Below are 23,968 nucleotides of genomic sequence, written 5' to 3'. Positions count from 1 at the left end.
TTTTTACAATATACATTAATCATCTGGAAGAAGGTACTGAAGGCACTGTTGCTAAGTTTGCAGATGATACAAAGATCTGTAGAAGGACAGGTAGTATTGAGGAAGCAAGGGGGCTGCAGAAGGACTTGGACAAGGTAGGAGAGTGGGCAATGTGGAAAAGTGTGAGGTTATGCACTTTGGAAGGAGGAATCTAGACATAGGCTATTTTGTAACTGGGGAAATGCTTCGGAAAGCAGAAGCACAAAGGGGCTTGAGAGTCCTTGTTAACGATTCTCTTAAGGTTAATGTGCCGGTTCAGTCGGCAGCTAAGAAGGCAAATGCAATGTTAGCATTCATCCACAGGCGGGAGCCACCAAACGTGCGATAACTAGCTCCATGGTCACCACTGGAATTCCCGATTTCTCGACTTCTAACCACTTCTCAGTGGTTAACACTGCTGCCTCACAGTGCCGATGACCCAGGATCGATCCCAGCCCTGGGTCACTGTACACGTGCAATTTGCACACTCTCCCACTGTCTGCCAGGGTCTCACTCCCACAACCCAAAAGATGTGCAGGGTAGGTGGATTGGTCACGCTAAATTGCGCCTTAATTGGGAAAAAAATTGGGCACTCTAAATTTATGTTTTAAATGTTGATTCTTGAATACACCCTGTACACATGCGATAAAAAGGAATACTCCCCTCCCCCGTGGTTCCTGAAGCACCACGGGTCCACCATACCCATCATTTCCATAAATCCACCCAGCTTCTTTGCTATAGGTATCCTACGCATTGATCTGGGGCTCGATCTATCCACCGTCGGCTCGAGGACACAATTAAAATCTCCTCCCATAATCAGCTGTTGCATGGCCAAGTCTGGGATTGCTACCAGCCACCCCCTCATAAAACCTACATCATCCCAATTCGGTACATACACATTTATCAACAGCACCAGCATCCCTCCTAATACCCCTCTCACAATCAAATATCTCCAACCTGGGTCCCTCGCTTCCTTCGTGCTCAATTCCTTACTCATCAAAATTGCCACTCCCCGCGACTTTGAATCAAACACCAAGTGGAAAACCTAACCCACCAACCCCCCCTTCCTTAGCCTAACTTGGTCCTTCATGCGGAGATGCATCTCCTGTAGAAAGAAAAGTACCACTTTTAAGCTCCTACGGTGCGCAAAGACCCAAGTTATTTTGACCGGTCTATTGAGTCCTCGCACGTTCCATGTTAACAGCCTTACCGGGCGCTTATGGCTCCATTCCTCTCTACCGTCCGCCATCCTCACTTTTCAGCTTGATCCCCGTTAATTTCACCCTGTATCTGGCCCATCCAAGCTGGCCCCTTGCCATGATCCTTCTCCATCCTTGCCTTGCCACATCACCCTCACTTCTCCCCTCCCCCCTTGCGGCCACCTCTGTCGTCCTTCTCCCCCACCTCACTTCCGTTCACCAGCATTACTCGCCAGCGTGGCAATTCCTGCTCGAATGCTGCTCTTACAGACCCCCTGCCCTCACCTCTCTGTTCTCTGAAGAAGGCTCCCTGCTGACCGCCCCCCCCCCCCCCCGCCCTCCATCTGAACAAAGACTCATCTTCAACCACAGGTCACCTTCCCCAAGAACAAACCAAAAGAAAAAACACATCATCATGCCGCAGGAGGGGGGATGGGGATAGCTATCCCCTGACAAAGTTTTCACCCCTGCTACCCTTTGTCAACCCAACCCCTCCACATTGGAGGAAAATAATTCCCCCCTCCTTCCAACCCCCACTCTACCCGTATTCCCAATTACTTCAACGTGCCAGAACCTCCGTCTCTCAGAATTATTCAGTTCAGTTCTCCCCCAGTTTAGGCTCCCTGATAAAGTCATTGGCTGCCTCTGGGACAAAATAGTATTGCCGGCCTTCGTACGTCATCCAAAACTTCGCTGGGTAGTACACCCCAAACCGCATCCACCGTCGATACAGCACCACCTTGGCTCTGTTGAACCCTGCACGCCGTTTTGCCAGCACAGCTCCAATGTCCTGGTAAATTTGGACCTTGTTCCCCTCCCATTCACAGTTGCACTTCTCCCTGGTCTTTGTTCTCAACACCTTGCAACTGTCTCCTTAGAGCACCACCTCTGCCTCCAACGCCACCATTCGGTCGCTGTGATCTGACATCACCCTCTCAATCTCTCGGATGTGCAACCCCTGCACCTCCAAACATTTCTCCACCCTCTCCATCGAGCCCTTCAGGGGTGCCACAGCTGCTTTGATGTTGGCACGGTAGCTAAGTTTCTTCACAGATCCAGGGTGCCAGATTCGATTCCCGGTTTGGGTCACTGTCTGTGCCGAGTTTCTATGTTCTTTCCAAACCATCTGATCAAAATCGTTTCTGATAATTGAACTTTAACTTTATCTTCATTCTTTGATTTCTCCTCTTGTCTTTACCTGTGACTTTGCGACCAGGTTACTACACAATCAGGAACAATCCCAGGATATTCGTTCTTCAACAATTCAGTTGTTTAGTTGTTTGATTTTCCACTGGCTTATCAACCACAGTAGGCATCACTCCCACCTGCAATCCAGCTGTATCATTACCCAAGATAAACTGTATTTCTGGACAAGATCGTTTCTATATTACTCCTTCTACCACTTCACCACTCTTCACTGGACTCTCCAACCTCACGTTATATAACGGAACACTACTCTTCTCACTCTGAATTTCACATATTACCTTTTCTGGCAGTATTCCTCCAAAACTACATAACTCCTCATCTCTTGCCATCAAAGATTGACTAGCTCCCGTATCTCTTAAAATTTGGACTTCTTTACCTACTCCTCCTGGTACACATGAGTAAAGTTTACCCACACAAGTAAATTCTTTAAAGAGATCTGGCACATTCTTATCAATCGCCTGTCGATCAAGCTTATATTCTTTAGCACCTCCTTTGCTTCATTTGGGCTTTCCTTTACCACTTTAACAAACCCCACTGGCTTATCCTGTTTTACCACATCAGCCTTCCCAGTGCTTTTCTTCAACCACCAACACTGACTTTACATGGCCTAGTTTATTCCAGTGAAAGCATCCGAAACGTTTCATTTCTCTTCCACCCTCCTGGATTTCCATTTTAATCTGAAGTACACTATCCTTATTATCTCCCATTAGATCTCCTTTACCTTTACCACCTGAGTATTTCTCTTTTCCAAAGTCTCTATTCCTCACAGGCTGAAACTGATATCGGAAACCAAACTTTGATTTATGAACTAATTCATAATCATCAGCCATTTCTGCTGCTAATCTCGCAGTTTTAACCCTCTGCTCTTCCACATGAATTCTCACTACATCGGGAATTGAATTTTTAAACCGCTCCAAAGTGATCATTTCTGTAAGCGCTACATATGTTTGGTCTATTTTCAAAGCCCTTATCCACCTATCAAAATTACTCTGTTTGATCCTTCCAACTCCATGTATGTTTGCCCAGGTTCTTTCCTTAAATTTCTAAACCTTTGTCTGTAGGCTTCAGGCAGTAGATCATATGCACCTAAGACGGATTTATTCACCTCCTCATACGTCCCAGATACCTCCTCTGATAGTGCTGCAAACGCTGGGGCTGTTTAGCACAGGGCTAAATCGCGGGCTTTGAAAGCAGACCAAGGCAGGCCAGCAGCACAGTTCAATTCCCGTAACAGCCTCCCCAAACAGGCGCCGGAATGTGGCGACTAGAGGCTTTTCACAGTAACTTCATTGAGGTCTACTTGTGACAATAAGCGATTTTCACCTACCAACTTTGTTTGAATTGGTAATACCCACATGTCCTGTGGCCATTTCAGTTGGCATTGTGTTGTCATATTTAAATAGATCTGCATCAAGCCTTCGATTACAAAGCTCTTGCTCTTTCTCACTATCCTCATCACTATCCTCAGACTGCACTGCACTTTTCTCTTTACCTCCGACAATTTTGTCTGACATTCACTTTTTATGGCCAGTTTCCGAAGTTCAATGTGTCTCTCTTTTTCTTTTTCCTCTCTCTCCTTTTCTTTTTCCCTGATCTGTACCTCTAGCAGTTCAATTTGTTGTGCTTTTTGTTCCTCCCTTTCTCTTGCTTTCTGTTCTGCTAGGGCTATTCTTTCCTTTTCCCTTTCCTCTCTCTTCTTTTCTCTCATTTCCAATTCAGCTGCTTTAATTCTTTTTCATGTTCAAGCTGCTTTATCTGTGATTGAATTCTTGCCATTTTCAATTATTCTGACTGTCTCAGGCAAGTTTAAATGCTGAGCTACTGCCACAATTACCTCTCCTTTCCATATACTGATAGGCAATGTTAACTGTAATGTTTTTGCCAATTCTAAAATCCTTGTTTTAGTCTCCATTTGTAAGGTACTGCGCGTGACCTTCTCCATCCCCCAAATCCTCTGAGCCTCTGAAAGAGCCAATGTCCACAACACACTCCCTATTTACACTTGAACACAACACCTGAAATGCAAACACAAATATGCTCACCCCTCACTGTCTATAAGTTCACTAAGCCAACTCAATTACGAAAGGTAGACTTTTATCCCATGAGCCTCCAATTTTGTTATGGGCCAGGGCTTAGAAACTCCAAAGTGTATTATGGAGTTCACCTGACCTATAACCTTTATGTTGAATTTGGCTACGATGAGCACAAAAGCGTTCGCTGCAGGTGTGATTCAGCAGACTTCCGAGACAATTTAATCAAAACAAGGCTTATTCTGAGACTGTAGTCAACACAAATATATCTATAACATAAATACACCACACAGCTACAGTAATCTATGTATGTAACACTTCATGAATTCTCCCTCAACTGTTCCAATTCAATAACAAAATCCAAGAAACCAAACTCTTTTTCAAGGGTGTGGCCAAGCACACTGCATTCTCTCTTGAATGGGACTGGTCCTTTCCCTGCGATGCTGATCCAATCTCAACCAGCAGTTTCAAACTACTTCCGGAAAGCAAACTATATCTTTTAAGTTACCAAGGCAGTTAACCACAACCAATGTGTTTTACTGGAAGAGCTTTTAAAATGAAAACATAGAAAGATAAGGAAAAAACATTATTTTTCCTGCTGTTGCCGAAAACAGTCAAACTGAAACTCAAACACCTCACAGCCACAGCCCAGCTCCACCAACAAAATGACATCTCTGAAGCCATGTGATAAGAAAAAAACCTTTCTTAAAGGGACACTCACATGATAATATGAAAAAAGTTTGAAGAACTGCAGAGTGCAACATGCCCATTGAGATACTTCAAAGGATTCAACTTTCATATAGAAATGTAAATAATTACCTGCAATATTTAAATACATTCCAGCAGACAGAGCCAGCAGAAAAAGGTTTCGCAATGGAACCAAATTAATTTACCCAAGCTAAAAGGCAATATTGAAAGGCTGCTCTGAAAAAGCTCGAAATTCTATTTTTGAAATTAAAACAAGGCCCACCAAAAGTACAAAATCCTAAAAATGAATTTAATCTCCTGTGTTCCACCCACATTCCAAGGTCCATGACTACTGCCGAGGGTAGCACTCAAACCTGGGACAGTGAGAAAAGGCCACTAATTCTAAGTAAGGCCTGTCAGCCAATAGACACTGAAGGGCTGATAACCATCCTTGAAATTACTTTACTTGCCGATTTCATGTGCAAATAATTAAAGGAAACATCGGGGCTTTAAACAGGAATTTCATTGCAGTGTGAATGTAAGCCTACTTGTGACAATAAAGATTATTATTACTTACAGCACAGAGAGAACGCACCTATCGCACCAGCACAAAGAGCTTTCTCAATGGAACCAGAATTGCTTATGGAAAACACTGTAAACATATGCAAGACTGACGCGAGAAAGATGAAAGTCTGTTTAGAAATGTTAAAACCAGCCGTACCCAAAACAAGGCATCAAAAAATTAATTAAAACGACGAACGTTCCTTTTCACGGAAACCTTTAGTAAAAGGCAGAAATTTTTTTTTAAAATTTTTTTTCAAAAAACATACTTCATTCATAAAATCTATCATAAACATTACAGAACATTTTGAATTGTCTTGACTGTACATTTCCATCAGAGTTACACGTTCCCTTGACTTTCTTCCATTCAATTTTGATAACCTTACACACATGTCGCTCATTACGTTACAATTCCTTCTTAAATATTTACATTGTCATGTTTCTTTTATACATTGGAGTGTTAATGACCCAGACCGGGCGGGTTTACACTGTTACCCACCCCTCGGTGTACATTTGCTGGTAAGACCTTACACAGTGGTCTTTCCCCATTGCGCATTGGCGGCAGCTGCGCCAAGCTTGAGTGCGTCCCTCAGCACGTAGTCCTGGACCTTGGAATGTGCCAGTCTGCAACACTCGGTCGAGGACAGCTCTTTGCACTGGAAGATCAGCAAGTTTCGGGCAGACCAAAGAGCGTCTTTCACCGAGTTGATGACCTTCCAGCAGCAGTTGATGTTTGTCTAGGTGTGCGTCCCTGGAAACAGTCCGTAGAGCACAGAGTCCTGTGTCACAGAGCTGCTCGGGATGAACCTTGACAAATACCACTGCAGCTCTTTCCAGACCTGCTTTGCAAAGGCACATTCCACAAGGAGGTGGGTGACCGTCTCATTTCCCCCACAGTCACTCCGAGTGCAGCGTGCAACGGCGCTGAGCCTTCGGGTGTACATGAAGACTCTGACGGGGAGAGCCCTTTTCACCACCAGCCAAGCTAGGTCTTGGTGCTTGTTTGTAAGTTCTAGTGATGAGACGTTCTGCCAGATGGCCCTGACAGTCTGCTCAGGGAACCATCCAACGTCCTCCACAGTCTGCGTTTCCCTGAGGGCCTCGAGGACATTACATGCTGACCACTGCTTCATTGCCTTGTGGTCAAAGGTGCTTTTCTTCAAAAACTTTTCCACGAGGGACAGGTGGTACGGCACAGTCCAACTACTTGGAGCGTTCCGCGACAATGAGGCCAAGCCCATCCTTCGGAACACCGGGGACAGGTAGAACCTCAGTATGTAGTGACACTTGGTGTTTGCAAACCGGGGGTCCACACACAGCTTGATTCAGCTGCACACAAATGTGGCCATCGGGATGAGGGAGACGTTGGGTACGTTTTTCCCTCCCTTATACAGAGGTTTGTACATGGTGTCCCTTCGGACATGGTCCATCTTGGATCTCCAGATGAATTTGAAGATGGCCTGGGTGACTGCTGCGGCGTAGGGTCGGGTAATGGGCCAGACCTGCGCTACATACAGTAACACCGAGAGTACCTCACACCTGATGACCAGGGTTTTGCCAGCAATGTTGCTCCCACCCGCCCAGTTTCTGTCTTTCTTTGGCGATGTGCTCCTCCCAGTTTTTGGTGCACGCCCCGGCCGCTCCGAACCATATCCCCAGCATCCTCAGGTAAACTGACCTGACAATGAAGGGGACAAAGGACCGGTCGGCCCAGTTCCCAAAGAACATGGCCTCGTTCTTGCCGCGGTTTACCTTGGCTCCCGAGGCCAGTTCAAACAGGTCACAGACATTCAAGAGCCTGTGAACAGATGCAGGATCCGAGCAGAAGACGGCGACGTCGCCCATATACAGGGAGGCCTTAACTTGCACGCCTCCGCTGCCTGGGATCGTCACTCCTCTTATACTCGGATCCTTCCTCATGCACTCGGCAAAAGGTTCTACGCAGCACACAAACAGGGCCGAGGAGAGACGGCAGCCCTGCCTGACTCCAGATTTGATCTGGAACTTTTCTGATTCCCACCCATTGATTGAGACTGCGCTATAGATGTTTGTGTAGAGCAGTTTGATCCAATTGCGAATTCCCTCCCCAAACCCCATTTTGGAGAGCACATCCATCATGTAGGTGTGCGATATTCTGTCAAAAGCCTTCTCCTGGTCAAGGCTGATGAGGCAGGTGTCCACCTTCCTGTCCTGCACGTAGGCGATCGTATCCCTGAGTAGTGCGAGGCTATCAGAGATCTTCCTGCCAGGTACAGCACAGGTCTGGTCAGGGTGGATCACCGACTCCAGAGCAGACCTGACCTGATTGGCGATGAGCTTGGCGAGAAATTTATAATCCACATTCAAAGGTGAAATGGGGCGCCAATTTTGAGTTTCTTCCCTTTCCCCCTTCTGCTTGTGGATGAGGGTGATGATGCCTTTCCTCATGGATTCTGGCATGCTGCCGTCCAGAAGCATACTCTCGTACACTTCCAGCAGGTCTGGGCCCATCCAGTCCCACAGAGCCGAATACAACTCAACCAGTAAGCCGTCGCTTCCGGGTGTTTTACTCGTCTCAAAGGACCTGACGGCCTTTGTCAGCTCTTCCAGAGTTAGCGGTTTGTCCAGGTTTTCCCGCTCACTGTCGCCAAGGCCTCCGTGATAGTCGACAGGAAGGTCTGAGAAACAGTGTTATCTGTTGGCTTCAGATCATACAGTCCTGCATAAAAGGATTTGCTGAGCCTCAGGATGTCAGACTGCGATGACTTTACAGAACCATCTTCTTCCTTCAGGCTGCTGATCACAGAGGTCTCTCTGTGCACCTTTTGGAAGAAGAAGCGTAAGCACTTTTCACCCTGCTCCACGGAGCAGACTCTGGAACGGAAGATAACCTTGGAGGCCTCCGAGGTGTAGAACGAGGCTTGCTGGCTCTTCACCTCTTGGAGATCCTCCTTGACATCAACCCCCATCGACTGCAGTGGAGCAAATTTTGCATACATTTCTGGAGCCTGGACATGGCCCCTCGTCTCTCTCTCACCTTTTGAATGCCTTTGAGGATGAAAAACCTTTTGATGTTCCCCTTGATTGCTTCCCACCAGAGATGTGGAGACTCAAAGAGGAGTTTCACGGTTCTCCAACCTTTGTAATCCCTTTTAACGTCCTTGAAGTTCTCTGGAGTCAACAGTTTTACATTCAGCTTCCATGTCCCCCTGCCCACCCCCTGGTCTTCCTGCAGGTGACAGTTGGCCAGTAGGAGGCAGTGGTCAGAGAACAATTCTTTTTTTTCCAAAAAATATACTTTATTCATAAAATCTGTCATAAACATTACAGGACATTTCAAATTGTCTTGACTGTACATTTCCATCAGAGTTACACATTCCCTTGACTTTCTTCCATTCAATTTTGATAACCGTACACACATATCGCTCTTTACGTTACAATTCCTTCTTAAACATTTACATTGCCATGTTTATTGTATACATTGGAGTGTTAATGACCCAGACCGAGGGGGGTTTACACTGTTACCTGCCCCTTGGTGTACATTTGCTGGTAAGACCTTACACAGTGGTCTTTCCCCATTGCGCCTTGGCGGCAGCTGCCCCAAGCTTGAGTGTGTCCCTCAGCACATAGTCCTGGACCTTGGAATGTGCCAGTCTGCAACACTCGGTCGAGGACAGCTCTTTGCACTGGAAGATCAGCAAGTTTTGGGCAGACCAAAGAGCATCTTTCACCGAGTTTGTGACCTTCCAGCAGCAGTTGATGTTTGTCTCGGTGTTTGTCTCGGTGTGTGTCCCTAGAAACAGTCCGTAGAGCACAGGGTCCTGTGTCACAGAGCTGCTCGGGATGAACCTTGACAAATACCACTGCATCTCTCTCCAGACCTTCTTTGCAAAGGCACATTCCACAAGGAGGTGGGTGACCGTCTCATTTCCCCCACAGTCACTCCGAGGGCAGCGTGCAATGGCGCTGAGCCTTCGGGTGTACATGAAGACTCTGACGGGGAGGGCCCTTCTCACCACCAGCCAAGCTAGGAAACATATCCCCAGCATCTTCAGGTAATCTGACCTGACGGTGAAGGGGACAAAGGACCGGTCGGCCCACTTCCCAAAGAACATGGCCTCGCTCTTGCCACAGTTTACCTTGGCTCCCGAGGCCAGTTCGAAGTGGTCGCAGGCATTCAAGAGCCTGCGTACAGATGCCGGATCCGAGCAGAAGACGGCAACGTCGCCCAGATACAAGGAGACCTTAACTTGCACGTCCGCTGCCTGGGATCGTCACTCCTCTTATACCCGAATCCTTTCTGATGGACTCGGCAAAAGGTTCTATGCAGCACACAAACAGGGCCGAGGAGAGAGGGCAGCCCTGCCTGACTCCAGATTTGATCTGGAACTTTTCTGATTCCCACCCATGGATTGAGACTGCGCTATAGATGTTTGTGTAGAGCAGTTTGACCAATTGCGAATTCCCTCCCCAAACCCCATTTTGGAGAGCACATCCATCATGTAGGTGTGCGATATTCTGTCAAAAGCCTTCTCCTGGTCAAGGCTGATGAGGCAGGTGTCCACCTTCCTGTCCTGCACGTAGGCGATCGTATCCCTGAGTAGCGCGAGGCTATCAGAGATCTTCCTGCCGGGTACAGCACAGGTCTGGTCAGGATGGATCACCGACTCCAGAGCAGACATGACCCGACTGGCGATGACCTTGGCTAGAATTTTGTAATCCACATTCAACAGTGAAATGGGTTGCCAATTTCGAATTTCTTCCCTTTTCCCCTTCTGCTTGTAGATGAGGGTGATGATGCCTTTCCTCATGGACTCTGACATGCTGCCTTCCAGAAGCGTACTCTCGTACACTTCCAGCAGGTCTGGGCCCATCCAGTCCCACAGAGCCAAATACAACTCAACCGGTAAGCCGTCGCTTCCGGGAGTTTTACTCGTCTCGAAGGACTTGACGGCCTTTGTCAGCTCATCCAGAGTTAGTGGTTTGCCAAAAGATCGTGGTTTCACCCCTGCCAGGTAAGTCAGAGAAAATTTATACAATCTGAAGACGAATCAGAGTGTGTTCACAGGATACCACTGCATCTCTCTCCAGAACTTCTTTTTTTTTTTCTTTTAAAAAAAAATATATATACTTTATGCATAAAATCTACACTAAACATTACAGAACATTTTAGGTCTTGGTGCTTGTTTGTAAGTTCTCGTGATGAGGTGTTCTGCCAGATGACTCTGACAGTCTGCTCAGGGAACCATCCAACATCCTCCACAGTCTCCTTTTCCCTGAGGGCCTTGAGGACATTACGTGCTGACCACTGCTTCATTGCCTTGTGGTCAAAGGTGTTTTTCTTCAAAAACATTTCCACGAGGGACAGGTGGTACGGCACGGTCCAACTACTTGGAGCGTTCCGCGATAATGAGGCCAGGCCCATCCTTCGTAACAACGGGGACAGGTAGAAACTCAGTATGTAGTGATACTTGGTGTTTGCATACCGGGGGTCGACACACAGCTTGATGCAGCTGCACGCAAAGGTGACCATCAGGATGAGGGAGACGTTGGGTACGTTTTTCCCTCCCTTATCCAGAGGTTTGTACATGGTGTCCCTTCGGACACGGTCCATCTTGAATCTCCAGATGAATTTGAAGATGGCCCGGGTGACTGCTGCGGTGTAGGGTCGGGTGCTGGGCCAGACCTGCGCTACGTGCAGTAACACCGAGAGTACCTCACACCTGATGACCAGGGTTTTGCCCGCAATGGAGAGGGAGCGTTGCTCCCAACCGCCCAGTTTCTGTCTTACCTTTGCTATGCGCTCCTCCCAGTTTTTGGTGCACGCCCCAGCAGCTCCGAACCATATCCCCAGCATCTTCAGGTAATCTGACCTCACAGTGAAGGGGACAAAGGACCGGTCAGCACAGTTCCCAAAGAACATGGCCTCGCTCTTGCCGCGGTTTACCTTGGCTCCCGAGGCCAGTTCAAACTGGTCGCGGGCATTCAAGAGCCTGCGTACAGACGCAGGATCCGAGCAGAAGACGGCGATGTCGCCCATATACAGGGAGGCCTTAACTTGCACGCCTCCGCTGCCTGGGATCGTCACTCCTCTTATACTCGAATCCTTCCTCATTCACTCGGCAAAAGGTTCTACGCAGCACACAAACAGGGCTGAGGAGAGAGGGCAGCCCTGCCTGACTCCAGATTTGATCTGGAACTTTTCTGATTCCCACCCATTGATTGAGACTGCGCTATAGATGTTTGTGTAGAGCAGTTTGATCCAATTGCGAATTCCCTCCCTAAACCCCATTTTGGAGAGCACATCCATCATGTAGGTGTGCGATATTCTGTCAAAAGCCTTCTCCTGGTCAAGGCTGATGAGGTAGGATTCACCTGAGGAAGGAGCAGCGCTCTGAAAGCTAGTGATATTGAAACAAACCTGTTGGACTTTAACCTGGTGTTGTAAGACTTCTTACTGTGCTCGGGAGGTTATCATTGCTTCTCTCAATTTCTTTGTGCTCTCTAAAGGATTTTAATGCTACCTCCCGTGGAAAATATGTGAGGGGAAAAGCCAACTTCTGGAAGAAGAGGTGAGAAAGGTACTGCAGAGGTTGGGAATGTGAAATAAAAAATAAAGTGGGAGAAATACTGATCAGATTTGGCAGCTGGGGTGTAAGACCTAGGTTCCCTGGTGGTAAGACGGACACTCCCCATCTGATCTTTCATGCATGCCTATAGTCTCAGTGCCAACTGTTGCTCTCTTTGGTTGGCTCTGAATATGGCGCTCAATATGGTCACCTTCCTTTATTCTGATTACGTTTGCTCTAGAGTCGCCAGGTATCTTTTGATACCGCCACAAGGTTCAAAACCGAATACTGATCAAAGACTCGATACACCGGTTAGTTAGTTCAAAGTCAATGCTTATTTATTTACACAAACAGTTAAATATACTCATGTACAAAACTCTACAGACTAAACTATCACTACTGCTAAAGCCTATACTTAGCTTCAGGCGCCCACTCAGTCAGAGGAACAATGGCCGTTGTTCGGTTCTGAGGCTGCTGGGGTCGAACGGGTAAAGGGGAACAGCTACGGTCGCCTGTCTGGTAGTGGACCTTAGACTTACTTGCTTCTGGTGTAGCTGGTGGACAGGTATCTCCTCGGTGAGAGCCGGGTCCAAGAGAACGATTCTCTCTTGGGGGCTCCTTCTTATACCCAAAGGCTCTTTTGGGCGGGCCTTGAACTTGGCCCCAATCAATTGGGCCATTTCTTGATCATTCATATTGATCTCGTCCAATAAAGGAGTGTGTGCCCTGATGGCTGGGCATGTCCTAGCCGTTGGCCTGCTTTGTTTCGGTCTCCTCTGGCGCCAGGGTGTCTGCCTTCGTATCGGTTACTCAAATGTTATTCTTTTGTTCCCGGAGATGGGCAATTAGTATGCTAATGGGCCTACAGTTTTGGTCTTGTCTGGGAGGTGCGGCTCCAATATACAGACAAACCCTGAACCTGCTTGCTTTCTCAGCATTGTCCATTTTCCCTGCAATCTTTGCAAAGTGTCCATTTTGTAATCAGGAAGTGGCCATCCCAGGTGGCTACACACCCTCCTTGTGATCTTCAATGTGAAGCGTGAAGGATCACATTACCGCATCGTCTTTGTTCTCTGACCAAGCGGGGTACCCATAAGCACTTCACAGGCTCTACACTGCCCTATCCTATGAATCACAATTTTACCTAAAATCCTTTTGCATACATACGTCATTATAAAACTCTCTGGGGCACGATGACATTCAGGCATGCATTACAAAATTAAAAAAACTGGAACCTATAATTATCCTCAATAAACTATCCTCACTTAACCAATCAAAAATAATCTGCTACATTTTAAATTGTACAAATAGCAGCAACACAGGTCTCTCTGGCTTGGCAGTCAAGCACAGAGTTTTACATTTCTTTCTTAAACGAACAAAACACACACAAAAAAACTTTAATTCAGTTAAAGGGGTCGGGGGGTTTGTTGGAGTACGAAGATAAGGGATCTAAACGTGTATACAGGAGTGCGGTCGCGGGAGGCTCTCCTCCGCCATTTTCTGAGTCTAAGGGTCTGCACGACACTGCAGAGTATCGCCAGTACTAAGAGTGCTTCTATGATATAAGAATACCAGGTGATAAACTTGTCACACCAGGTCGGGGTGTCGGTAACTGTCTCGGGGGTAACTACCTCGGAGTTAACTATCTCGGGGTACAGTGTATGGCAGGGGTGGGAATTATTCACGGCCTGTGTGGTAGGGGTCAGGGGGATAGCGTCCGCGCGCAACTGAAATGATCCCGCTAAGATCAAGGTGAAAAGCATGAAGGTTGTCTTCATCTTTCCTTTTGTCGGTCTTCTTCTTTTTCTTCCTCTGGGGTTCCTGAGGTTCCGGAGTTCTGTGAACACAAGCATAATATCTGTTATTATCTTGCTTATGATCTCATGTGTCTGTCTGTCCTTTGTTGCCAATTACCCATTATAATTGGTCACCATCTGTGACTCACTCATTTTTTTTTAAAACCAAATATGTGGACAAGACATCCGAGAAAAATACTGACACAGTGCGAGCCGTCTCACAGCCTGTGCGATCTACCATCATAGTGTTTGAGGATATAAATAGCATACGGAAGCAACCTAAGGGTCGCCTGAAACAAACAAAAAGTTTTGAACTAAAAGTGCCAAAATGGGCCGCAGCGAGTAAGAAATGGGTGGAATCCCTGGGTAGGACAGTGATCAGTGCCGTTTGTGCTCTACCCGAGCGTAGCCGACCAGAGGGGGGGTCCTCAGGCAGGGCGGGGACCAGTACCGTTTCTCCACTGCCTGAGCGACCGGCAAGAATGGGTAAGAATGTTGTCGTCGTGGGGGCTGCCTCTCATGATTCCGTTCAAATCAGGAGAGTAGTTATGATTGGTGTCTGCCGACAAACTAGTTCCTCTGAACGGTTGTCTTTTGACAAACTTGTTCCATTAACTGCCAGTGGGCATCAAAAGAGTGGTGGCGTGGGGCCATGAAAACTTTTAAATTCACAAACAATATTTAACATGTACATTAAACGAACAAACATACAACAAACATGGTGCAGGTTCCATCAGAAATGACACCGTATCTCTCCATCAGTTCCTTTTTGCCATCATGTGGACACCTCATTGCTCAGTAGTGAACAGGGTCGCAAAAGGATTCGTTTGGTAGGAGTCAGACTCTATGTCACCATCTTCTCCCGGCTGCCATACTCTTGAATGGAGTAGTTTGGCTAAAGCTGCTTGGGGCAAATTGGGGTCCATCTCATCATTCCGGATGAGCCTGAATGAATTGGCTTGGTGCCAGAATCGTGTGTCGAGGTTGGAGGTACTAGGTTTTAATCCGTAATCGTCGGGCGGTGGGTCTGGGTCAGGGGCTTTGATGTACGTGATTTTGAAGGGGTCACTGGAATCATGCTCGGATTCGCTGGGAGTGGGGCCTGGCGCAGGGGTGTAATCATAATGTGGTGTGCTGTGGCTGTCGTCATCGTGATCGCTATCACTGTCGCTGTCGCTGCTGGTCGAGGGAGGGGAGAGGCAGAGTCGTGCCTCTGGGGGTGGAGTTGAAGATGTGTCTGAGGACGGGCTGGACAGGCTAGGGGAGGGTAGGAATGCGTCATGTGTGGGCGGGGCGTGCTTGTCTGCTGCTGCGAGCGAGATGTGATGTGCATGGTTGTTCTGCGAGCCATAAGCCTTAAGGTGGTTTATGTGAAATTACGCAGGCTTACCGTTGGGATATATGATCTTGTATACCAAGGGGCTGACTGTGTCTGAAATGGAGTACGGTCCGGAAAATTTGGGGGAAAGGAATGAACTGGGGTTGTATAGGGAAAGCATCACTTGCTGTCCTACTACAAAGTCGGTGGCGTGTACTGTAGCCACCTAAAATGGCTGATTCCCGATTAATTTGGCCAAAACCTGATGTAAAATGGCTAACCGAAAAGGCTGATGGGAAAAGCAGCCAACAGGGCACAAACGGACAGCTGCAGACAGAATAGCGTATTCGGCTCTGGGGAAGTCGGCCCAGGTCGATACCTGCGACCATTAGCAGCACATCAACCCAGACATCTGCAGTTTAATCGGCTATCCCCGGGAACAATTGCAACATATTAGCAATTGCATGCCGGGCCAGACCTCTCGGCGCCAGCAGTGGCCGAGACAAAGACAGGTGAACGACCACCCCCCGATCAAGGAATCGCCCCATTATTGGAGCATATCGAATCCAGTGATTGGGAACAAGTCCAATCACTTGGGACCAGGGTCAAGGTCCGCCCCGAGAGGCAGGAGGCCCCTAGGACCTATAAAGATAGGGGCCAAGTTCAGATCAACCCTTCTCTCCCTTCTTCTCCTGCTCGCAACCTTCGCAAGAACCATCCACCAGCAACCGTAAGTTTGACTCCAGCGATCGCTACTCGATAGAGACTCCTAGCCATCGACCTGTATCAGCCTTTTGAATCCCGCAGGCCAGACCCAATTCGATAAACCATTCATTTCCCTGACCTGGTGGGCCATTCCCAAAAGTTAAGTATTGGCCAGTAGTGGTAGGTAGTGATATAGAAAGTAGGATTATTGTGTAAATATTTATTGCTGTACATAATAAATGACCGTGGATTTCAATCTTACTAAGCGGTGTGCTGCCTTATTAATCATAACTAGAGCTTGAACCATGTGGCGGTATCAGAAAGATACCTGGCGACTCGTGAGCAAAGGTGACATAATTAGAGCTAATAAAACTAAGGCTAATAAGAGCAACAAATTGGTGACTCCACCAGGACCCGATATAGAAGTGGAAAACCACTCCGGGAGAACCCCAGAAATTTGAATAGAATCCAATTGGAAACAGAAACCAAAAAAAACCACAAGTGTTCAAGCGTTTCTGGTTAATAATTCACAATTCGGAAGTGTATGTATGCATGCGTAACTAACAGGGTTATAAGGTAAAACTGATAGATTTTGTTGCGTCAAAACTGTCGGAAGTCGGTATTTTCAGAAATTAGCACAATCCGTACCCACATCTACGACACCACCTTAGCCCCCTGTTCCAAATTCGAACAAAGCAAGCAGATAAGAGAGATGGCCATGCAGGCAATGCAACGCCTCATGAATCCCAAAGAATTTACGGTCGCAGCGATCAGCCACATTAAAGTGGGACAGTGTCCCATTTGGGAAGTGGAAATTCAGAAATTTCTACAGGGCAAAGGATGGCCCATGTGGAATGATTTCTGCAATAATGACGACTCAGGTCCCGGACGTATAGGGCATACTTGGTGGGAGAACATGAGTGAAATCCACAAAAAGAATTCAGCAAAAGCGCGCAAGCCGAAGGCAATTGTGTCCTGTCTGGCACAATTGCGAGGCACAGAGGACGTCATCAGGACGCTCCGGAAAGAAATAGAAAGCATGCATCGTATGAGTAAAATCAATGTATGCGAGGTTGAGAAAGAGAACCTGGAATTGAAAAGGAAATTAGCGGCAAAGGATGAAGAGGTGGCTGACGCCAAACGGGGTCAACAGTCTTGTCTGGCGCATTTGAGTAGTTTCCAGTCCCAGTATGAGAAGGCTTATCAGGACACGCAGCGTGCAGTCCTGGTAAAGAAAGAGACAGAGAAGCAGGTGGAGACGCTACAGAAGCAATGTAGTGATCTCAAGGCAGCCTTAAGAGCGCTCCACGCTGCAACCACGGAACAAAGGCAGAGTACCATAGACCATGCGAAGTGCCGAAAGCAAATTGCAGACCTGCAATCACTGCTTTCTGTCCAAAAGGGATTCCAAGAAACCTTTGGGGAAAGTTTAGAACAGGAAGACGGCCCTGATTGGGAAGAATTGCAGCAGACAGCGCAGAGATATGTTCAGGGAACATGTGCGCAGGGAAAGCCCCAAAGGAGGAAAGCACCCTCACACAGCAGGTAGTACAGGCTCCCATGAACCCTGTAAGAACCCACCGCACAGACACATCAGACGAGGCGGAATTCCTATATTCCACCCCCCTCACAGTGACCCAATTACGGGATGCGTGTGCGAAAATCACACCGTTCCTCCCCGCTTCAGACCCACACCATTTCTTTGCCACCGTCAAACACCAAGCGACCTTGTACGGCCTGGATGAGAAAGAGCAGGTAAAGTTCATGGTCCTAAGCTTAGACCCATCGGTAGCAGCAGCCCTTCCCGACCCACAGACGTAGGAGGAGGCACCCTTGCAGAAATGCATACCGCGATCCTGGATGCGATTGGGTATAACCGGGGTGACCCCGTGGATGGCCTAAATAAGTGCAGACAGAAGAAGTCTGAACACCCCACAGCGTTCGCAGGACGCTTGTGGATTCACTTTGAAGCCGTTTTCGGAAACGTAGACCGTGCCCATTTGTCCGCAGACAATATGGCCAAATGGACCCGCATCCTTATCTCCCATGCCATGGAAGCAGGACAGAATGCCTGTAGTAATTATGACCCTTTGGACGAGGCTCATAATGAGAAGTGGTGGTAAAAAGATTGTCCCGCGTTCGGGAACAGTCTGCTCACAATAAACCTGCCGCTAAAACCCCCGCGGAAAAGCAAGCCGCCGCAGACGTGCAGGCAGTAAGAACCACTCTCCACAACCCCGCCTGGGTAAACAAGGGAAAGAGCAGCACCCCAGCAAAACCGCAAGAATGCTACAATTGCGGACAGTTGGGACATTTTGCCAAAGAATGCAATGCCCCTAAAAAACCACAGAGAGCCCAACAGACAGGCACTCTCACTAAGAAAAAGGCAGAGCCCATACATAGCGTTAGCGTCTGGTCGGATCAGACAGACTTGACCGGAACGGACTGACGGTGTACAGGCTCCCCCAGTTGGGTCTGTGATACCCTTTGGGATAGGTCAGGACGACCCGTAGTCGCAGCGAAAATTCGGGGGCAACCGATCGAGCTTCTCTGGGACACAGGAGGGTCCCGCACCACCTTAAATTCCTCCACCCTTGGTAAGGACACGTGGCCCACTACAGCCACTCTCACCCTCAGCGGCTTCACAGGCCACTCACAGCAGGGACACATCACAGCCCCTGTGCCCATCCAAATCGGAACCATTAACACAAAACACCCCGTAGTTTTAGTCGACCTGCCCCAAACAGCAGAACACATTTTGGGAATCGACTTCATGAATTCCCACCACCTCTCTTTCGATCCAGTCAACCAGTGTGTCTGGAAGATGGCGAAATCCGCTAGCGCCCCCGCAACACTCAACATTGGGGACTATATGAACAAAATTAGCGCAGTAGGCGAGTTTTGGTTCAACCCCACCACACTCAGCACGGACCGACAGGTTAGGGCAGTCCTGCAAAAAAACAGGGCAGCATTCGCGACCCACAAGCACGACTGTGGACAGATGACTGGCTCCATACAAATAACAGGACCGGACCCTAGACCCCAAAAGCAGTACGGATTCCCCCTAGAAGCAGAGGGAGAAATCCTAAAGGTTATAGAAAGCTTATTAGAGCAGGGCGTCTTAAGATCGGTAGCCTCAACTAATAATGCCCCGATTTGGCCAGTAAGGAAGCCCGACGGATCATGGTGCTTGACCATTGATTATCGGGAACTCAATAAAGTCACCCCCGTAGCAGCCCCCACCGTTGCAACAAGTCCCGAGACCATGCTCAAACAGGGAATCCATGCCCGATATTTCACAGTTTTGGACGGCAGTAATGGATTCTGGTCCATTCCATTGGCAAATGCGTGCCAGTATAAATTTGCCTTCACTTTCAGAGCGCAGCAGTACACGTGGACATGCCTGCCACAAGGCTTCCACAACACCCCCTCCACCGACAGCTGGCAAATGGACTCGCAAAATCTTCTCGCCCCGAATGTCTGGTACATTATGTGGATGATCTACTACTGCAGACGGACACAAAGGAAGAGCACATTGAGCTTCTGTCCGAACTCCTGGAATTACTACATTCCATTGGATGTAAAGTCAACCCCAAAAAGGCCCAGATATTGGAAGAGAAAGTGGTATACTTGGGTACTATTATCACACACGGCAAACGCGAGATCGAGCACAAAAGAATTGACTCGATCGCTAAATTGCCCCTTTCCCAAAACGTTTCAGCTCTCCGGTCGTTTTTAGGACTGGTTGGCTACTGCCGAAACCACATTGACGGTTTCGCCAGCAAGGCAGCGCCCCTCTCAGACCTCTTAAAGAAGGGAGCCCCCTGGGAGTGGCTTCCGCAGCATACGGATGCTGTGGAATCATTAAAACAGGCGCTCATAGCCGCCCCCGCACTACAAGTTCCAGACCCGCTTTCCCCTTACGCCATAGAGGTAGCGACCACAGACCGCACCTTTTCAGCCGTGCTCCTGCAGGAACGGCACGACCAGCTAAGACCCGTGGCTTATGCCTCCCGAATTTTAGATGCTGTGGAGCAGGGATTTTCAGCCTGTGAGAGGCACCTGCTCGCAGTTTTCTGGGCAGTCCAGTACTTTTCATATATTACCGGACTGAACCCCATCACCATTTTGACCGAGCACACCCCCACCCAACTTTTACTAGACGGACGACTTAAAGACGGTACCGTCAGCCAAATACGTGCAGCTAGGTGGACCCTTCTCTTGCAAGGACGGGACATCACAGTCAAACGGACCAAGACTCACACATACTTAGCGGACAATTTACAGTACCCCGGAACCCCCCATGAGTGTGAAATCATCTCTCCACACCATAATACAGGCCCCTTTATAGCTAAAACACCCCCCAGAAAACTAGCCACTCCATCTCAGAGCCCCCCCCCCTCACCCGGACACGTGTGACCCCATTAGGATCTATGTGGATGGATTTTCCACAGTCCTGGATGGGCAACGCATAACAGGTTGTGGGATTTATGTGGAGGACGCGCAGGGACGCGCCCTCGAGGAAATCGCATTAAAATTACCCGGACACTTAGGCGTGCCGGCAGCGGAGCTTGCGGCCATCGCCTACATTGTAGAGCACCCAGATTCCTTCCCCAGCCCAGCAGACATATATTCAGACAGCCTATACGTCTGCAACAGCCTCACCGAATTTCTGACCCTCTGGGAAACAAGAGGATTTGTTTCCGCGGATGGGAAACCCCTCCCCTGAGCCCCATCACTCCGCCATATTTTGCAAAAAGCCAAGGACAGGACTTTTGGCATTATAAAAGTCCGCAGCCACCATCGTTCCTCCCCCCTGAAAATGTAAAAGCTGATGCACTGGCTAAGGCAGGATCCAGGCATGGGTACTTTTGGAAACCCCCCGAAAGCGCCCCAGTGAGTGCACCAGTGAGTGCAGTTCAGGTCTCGCAGACTAGGATCGAAGATCTAGTAGAGGCCCAGAAGCAAGATAGCGCTATCACTGAGATCGTGAAAGGGAAGTTTCCAGCCTCATACGAGAGGTACAGAAATACGATAACCACACATGACGGTGTGGTGTTAAAGGACACCCATTATGTAGTTCCTGAGCAGGATAGGAACCAATTAATCTGTTTATTCCATGATGGTCACGGACACCAGGGAATCGATCCCACCGCAGCCCACCTCAAACAGCTTTGTTGGTGGCCAAGTCTCAAGGAAGATGTATCCCATTACATTGAGAATTGCCTCATCTGCGCACAGAACAACCCAGATAGATATGCCAAAAAGGCACAACTCAGCCACACCCGACCCGTTAACGGCCACTGGACTAACCTCCAGATCGATTTTATAGGTCCATTGCCCCCTTGCAGGAATGGCTATAAATATGTTCTGGTGGTCATAGACACTTTTACAAAGTGGGTGGAAGCATTTCCAGCCCGCACCAACACCGCGAAAACCACAGCCAAAATCCTAACCCACCACATCTTTACAAGATGGGGACACCCCATAGTATTGAATCGGACCAAGGTCCTCACTTTGCGGGACGGGTCATGCAGAACGTCCTCACGATATTTGGCATAACCCCAAAATTTCACATTGCGTACCACCCACAGTCGAGTGGTATAGTGGAGCGCATGAATCGGACCCTAAAAACCACCCGCCGAAAAATGGTCCAGCAAAACAAACCACTTGGGATTCTGTCCTCCCCTTTGCGCTGATGTTTTTGCGTAACACTGTTTCCACCTCCACAGGTTACACCCCACACACCCTCATGACCGGACGCCCCATGAAAGGGACAGAGTACTTGTTAGGTTTAGACCTGACCAGCCCTGAAGTTACGGCCCTCACCCACAAGAAAGCCGTTGAGCAATTAGTTGCGAATGTAAAAACGGCTCAGTTAGCAGCCGCAGTTAAATTGGGCACCAAAGGAAAACAGAGCAAGGCCTGTTTTGATAAGGCAGTACATGCAACGGAGTATGATATAGGACAACAAGTGATGTTGTCTGTGTATAACCCCAGCACATTCCTGTCTCCGAAATACTCGGGTCCGTACTCCGTTACGGATAAAGTAAGCCCATCGGTATATAAAATCAAATACCCAAATGGTAAGACTGCGTGGTTTCACATAAACCAGTTAAAGGCTTGTGGAGCCCAGTCAAACCACGCCCACCACGTCATGCTTGACGCAGCAGACCACACCCCGCCCACAGCGAACGTAACCAGACCAACCCCCACCACGTCCAGCCCAGACACGGACTTGCCCCCGACTCCACCCCCAACATCTACACTCCGCCCCGAAACGCCCACAGACTGCAGCAGCAGAGACAGCGACTGTGACTCTGACAATAGCCACAGCACGCCTCCCTACTATCCCCATACAACCGGACCCACACCCAGCGACTCCGATTTCGACTCCAGTGATCCCTTCATGATCACTTTCCTAAACAAACCACACCACCGACCACCGAACCACACGGACGACCCCGACTTTGTCCCCACACAACTCGACGAAACCCATTGGCACCGCGACAACTCCTATAGACTCGTCCGAAACGACGAAAGCAACCCCAACTCACACCACGCAGCCCTCTCAACATTAATTCACTCCAGAGTTTGGCACCCAGGAGAAGGGGACGACCTCGAGTCGGACCCCCAATCCGCCAATCCCTTTGCAACCCTGTTCGCAACAGAGAACTGAGGTGTCCACATGATGATTTAAAGGAGACACTTGGGAGAAGTGTTGTCATTCCTGATGGAACCTGCAGGATGTTTTATGTTGTTCGTATGTTTGTTTAAGTGTTGTTCGTCCGACAGGAGAATGTTTCTCACTGTCACACACCCATTCACCTGAAACTTTTGAGCTCTTTCCCACAGACACCCACTGCGGCCAGACGTTTGTTCAGCGGTACCAACTTGTCCACAGATACCTGGTCAACAGACCAGACGCTTGTTCAATGGAACTAGCTTATCTGCAGATACCTGGTCAGCAGACCACATGCTCATTCAGAGAAACTAGCTTCTCGTCAGACGCCCGTTCTGATTTGAGGGTAGAATCACAGCAGCAACCTCACCATGATGACTACATTTTTGCCCGTTCTTGTCGGTTGCTCAGGCAGTGGAGAAATGGCGTGAGACCTGCCCTGCCTGGGGACCCCCCCGTTGGTCAAACATGCTCGGGTAGGGGAGATACAGCATTGGTAGCTGTCCTACCCGGGGACTCCATCCAAATCTTATCCGTCGCAGCCCATACGCACCTCATTTGACATTTCATTTCAAAAACTTTTTTTTTTCTGGCGACCTTTAGGTTGCAGCCATATGCTATTTACATCCTAGAACATTGGGATGGTAAATCTGCACTGGTCCCTCACTGGGAAGTGTGCTGTGTCCTAAAATTTGTTTTGAAAAAAAAATGAGGGAGTCACACATTTATAAGGGTATAATTGGCCCCAAAAAGGACAGACACACTAACATACCGGATATTATACCAAGGTAGTTACAGATACTATGCTTGTTTTACAGAACTCCAGAAGCTCCAGGACCGGAGAAAACAAAAGAACGCAAGAAGGAAAAGGAAAGAGGACAGCCAGGACAGCCATGAGGACTTCTTTCATCGTGATCAAAATCTTCATTTTGGACATTTGGTTGCGCGGGAACGCGGACCCCATTACTCCAAACCCCCCTGCCGTTAATGTTTCACTGCCCCGCAGTACCCAAAGCCCAGTCACCAGCGACACTGCATCTTCCTGGTGTGCCAGGTTCATAACCTGGTACTCCCTGTCCTACGTGATTGAAGCACTGTTAGCGTTGGCGATACTCTGCTGTGCAGTGCAGACTATGCGCCTCCGCAAATGGAGAAGGAGAGCGTACCGCGCTCGAACCCCGGTATATCGGATCCGATCCCCTATATTCGGGTATGACC

General features: G+C 48.5%; 1 pseudogene; it reads right to left on the bottom strand.

The window, feature by feature from the left end:
* Positions 1–5,853: 5,853 nt before the first annotated feature.
* Positions 5,854–5,977, bottom strand: LOC140430531 (U5 spliceosomal RNA; annotated as a pseudogene).
* Between the last annotated feature and the right edge of the window lie 17,991 nt (positions 5,978–23,968).

This window comes from Scyliorhinus torazame, chromosome 1 (genome assembly GCF_047496885.1).
Source record: "Scyliorhinus torazame isolate Kashiwa2021f chromosome 1, sScyTor2.1, whole genome shotgun sequence".
Lineage (NCBI taxonomy): Eukaryota > Metazoa > Chordata > Chondrichthyes > Carcharhiniformes > Scyliorhinidae > Scyliorhinus > Scyliorhinus torazame.
This window is presented reverse-complemented; position numbering and strand designations above follow the sequence as displayed.